Here is a 3878-nt window from a genome sequence, read left to right as displayed (position 1 = left end):
CATTCAGTGGTTCAGAACAGGGGTGAGTACAGGCTGCTCTGGGGGGTAGAATATGTTCTTGAGATTTGCTTTAAGTTTACAGGGCTGAACTAGTTGGCTTTTCACTCTCTGGGGTTAAAGGGGACGACCACTCCTGGACTGGAGCAGCAAGTGTTTGTATTGTTGCTAAATATTGATTTAAATGAGTTTTTACAAGGTTGTTTTATCAAACACTTGATTATGACCATTTAGTTTGCATTCCTATAATAGTATAATAATTATATTTCATAGGTAAAATATAACTAGTATACTTTTCCTGATTACCTGGTAGAAAGCAGCTAAGCTGCATGAAGCCATTTCTGGTGGACTAATTGATATTGTAGGTGGGTACCTGCATCAGCATGCGCAGTCTGCAAAGGAACAAGTAATATACATATTCCATGCTGAAAAGAGAAGAAAGAAAACACATTTCAACTGTGAAACCTTCTTTTTGTTTCCAATTGATTTTGGCTCTTTTTTTTTTTGCTTGGAAAACTGGTTTTACTCAGGTTTCTTGTGGAGGTGCCAGCCCAGCTTAAGGTGTAAAAGTCACTGCTCCTGTGTTCATTCAGCATTTATAAAGTGGTGACATCTGGCTGTTTTTGGGACAAGCCTCTTTGTCAAGTGCTGTTTTTCTCTAGTTTACTTTTTTAATGAGTGGGGGCTCTTAGATTCATTCACTTGGCTGGTTCTAGTAAACTGACTGGAGTGCCTGTTCCTGATGGAAAGGTCAGGATACTGTGAGCTGGGTAGGTACACTGTAGCAGTGTCCATTTTCCTTCATGTGGAATCCTTCTGTTAAGCTATGACACTTTCCACCTGCCCACCAAAGTGAGGGTTTCCCAGTTTATTGAAAATAACTTTTTCTGAATCTTGGGAAACAATTCCAGTGGCTCTTAACTCTAGAGAAGTGGTTCCCAATCCTGTTCCTGTTGACCTTGTTTCAGCTCAGCCTTTAGTTACACAATCAAACCCTTCATTGACTTTGGTTTGTTCCCTGCTCTTACTCATGTTGGAGATTTAAAGTAATATATTGTAAGTTAAATAAAGTCCCAAAGGTGTGCAGGTCACCAAGACTTGGAACTACTGCTCTAGAGCATAGATACCCCGTCTTGGCCCGACAAACTTACTCTTCAGGTTTTCCATGTTTTTAAAGAATTGGCACCTAATGAGCAGTGTTAACCAGAGCTGCTGTCCTTGTCCTTCATTTCCCAGCTGGAATGAACCAGGGTTTGGGAAGGAGGACCCGTGGACCCCTGTGAAGAGTGATCCTGAGAACAGGAGGTGCTGTACTCCTGCCATTGTGGGAGTCCCAAACAGTGCTTAGCCACATCACGGAGGCAGACGCCTTGGGTTCTTTCAATAAAGGGCTGGGTAATATGCTTATGTGATTACACAAAAGCTGTGTACCTCTACCCTTGAGAAGGATGGACTATGGCTTTGACTACTAAACTTCAAATGGCCTATCAATAGTATCCCTTTTCCTTACCTCATGTACAGCATCAAACCCTGGGAGGTGGTTCATCTTCAGTGCTTCTGTCATTTTTGCAAAACGTGATGCAGAGCTTTCTTCCTGGTGCACACTGTTCTTTAGTAACACTTGCATCTCGTGTAGAGCATGGAAAAGGTGAGTAAATGTACTAGTTTCCCTGAATCACAGATTGAACTGCACAGGTTATAACTGTGTAATACGGTTTACAACACATACTAGTTTGTGCCAAGTTTTGAACTATAATGGCATTTTAAGTGATTGATTCATCAATGGTGTAGTTTTTTAATCTGTTACTATTGTCTTTTTTTCCATAGACAAGTGTACTATTCTAGGTTTATAAAAGTTATAAATCTTACCATCTTACTTGAGTGCAACATGTAACACTGCAAGTGTTAATCCAAGGGCTCAGTACTGCAATTAAACTGGGGGGGAAGTGGAGGTGAACGCTGGACACATTCCTACTGGAATAGTGCTCTATAGGCAATATTAAAATTATCTTCCAGTTTTAAGGCTCAGCAGTGGAAACCAATCTATTGTTCACTTTGCAATTAACTTTCTTGTTCCTTTACAACCAAAAAATGTGGACAGCTTCCTCCTCAAGCGCTTACAAGTTTAAAACATGATTTTTTAGCTGCTGTGGTACTAGTAATACATACCTACTACCTGCAACTACAACCAGCATGTGGTGGCAGTGCCAGATGAGATATAAAATGTCACAAGTACAAGTTCACACCCATGTCTTTCCAGGATATAATCTGGAGTTTAACTGCCTGCCTATGCTGAAACAAGCCATCAGTCCTTTAAAATGGTAACCGTATCATTGGTTAAATGTTTGTTTTGTTTATATAGTTAACTGACTGTTATAGAAATGAAGCTTTTCCATTGCCTTTCCAGTCTGACCTTAGCAGAATCTCACTACTCTTTACAAAATCCACAAGGTGGCCAAGATCAATATCGTCTTCTGGATCTGTAGCAGCTTCACATGTGCACCTCAATGAAGGCTGACATCAGTAAGGAGGAATTGAGACCCAGTTTAATTACTGCAGTTTAATTTAGATCTCCTGTACCTATTGGGTGGAAGAAAAGTGATTTTATTTGTGGAAGTGATTTCAAAAGCTAGGGCAAAGCCCACAGAGCTCAACCAATCGTTGACAATGTGGCAACTGCTTTACCTCAAATGTTTGTCTTCAGAGTACAAAAAAGTATGAGAAAGCAGTTGGGGGAAAAAATACTCAACTCCACTTACATATTAAAATGTACCTTCTTCCACTGTTCTCTTTTGCCCAGTCTCACACAACCTTCCTTAAAATACAGGAGAAATGGTTTTGCTCAGAATGTTCATGACTAGACTAACCTATCAAGTTTAAGTTGTTTTCTGATAGCGGTAGGTTTTGCACCATGAAATTTGAAAATGCTAGATGTAAGTAGGTTACCTTTTTTCAGAGAGAAGTAATGTATTTATACATATTGTGAATTTTAAACATACAATTAAAGTGTGTTTGCATTAAAGCTTAATTAAAAATATTATGTGCGATAGCTTATGTAAAAAGCAAACAAAATATACAAAAGTGGATGACTGTAAAAATTAAGGTACAACAGAGTTCCTCACGTATTCAAGCCTGGGTTCAATTTTAACTTGGCAATATCACTCTACACTGCATCTCCTGTTCCAGTTTGCTCTTTCTCCAGGCCTTCACTCTGCACTACAGCTCCCAGTTCCAAACCTGCACTCCAGTCTGCACTGTGGTTCCTGGCCTTCGCCCTGGAGCTCTGGCCTATTTTCTGCTGGTTCTCTTGCCTGAGTTTCCAATCTACGTTGGGAGGCAGCCTTCATCCTCTAGGACCCCAGGGCTCCTCTAGTGCAGGCACATTTCATTCTTACGTCAATGTAAACCATCCAATAAAATTAGCAGGTCTCAACCAACAGACTCGCAAGTAAACCAGAATGAACAGTGGAAGAAGAGTATTGAGTGAGCTATCATGATCCTCACTGCCTACTCAACCATAAGACAAATCTCTTAATGAGCACTAGGACTGGCTAAAGAAATTACTGTTGTTAATAAGGTCCAAATTATAATTGCTAGACTTGGACTATGCAGAAACTGATTTTAAAAAATTGAAGTGATTGTCCAAAATTTGAGGTTCCAGAGGCTTCACTTCTGCTCAAAGTGACTGGGGTGAGACTTTACTGAGAACCCTGGGCAGTAGCTGTGGTTTTAGAGAAAAGCCATGAAAATACAGCTGGATGCTTCATTCACACATCCTGCTATACCATGGTAAAACCAGAAGGCATTAGCTCATGCTGAAGGATCTATAACTAGTAAGATGACAGAATATTGTAGGACATTTTTGCCTTGTTGTTTGGAGA

At 40.1% G+C, this 3878-nt stretch overlaps 1 long non-coding RNA gene across 4 annotated transcripts; it reads left to right on the top strand.

The window, feature by feature from the left end:
- Positions 1–1301: 1301 nt before the first annotated feature.
- Positions 1302–3415, top strand: LOC138242501 (uncharacterized). Of its 4 annotated transcripts, none has more exons than XR_011191634.1 (4): positions 1302–1392; positions 1519–1645; positions 2258–2318; positions 3200–3415. It is a non-coding gene; the product is annotated as an uncharacterized lncRNA (long non-coding RNA). The 4 variants fall into 4 exon arrangements; XR_011191633.1 differs by having other exon boundaries at positions 3184–3415; XR_011191636.1 differs by lacking the exon at positions 2258–2318.
- Positions 3416–3878: the final 463 nt, after the last annotated feature.

Source organism: Lepisosteus oculatus, chromosome 14 (assembly GCF_040954835.1).
Source record: "Lepisosteus oculatus isolate fLepOcu1 chromosome 14, fLepOcu1.hap2, whole genome shotgun sequence".
Classification (NCBI taxonomy): domain Eukaryota; kingdom Metazoa; phylum Chordata; class Actinopteri; order Semionotiformes; family Lepisosteidae; genus Lepisosteus; species Lepisosteus oculatus.
The sequence above is the reverse complement of the archived record's forward strand: the minus strand, read 5'-3'. Positions and strand labels throughout refer to the sequence as shown.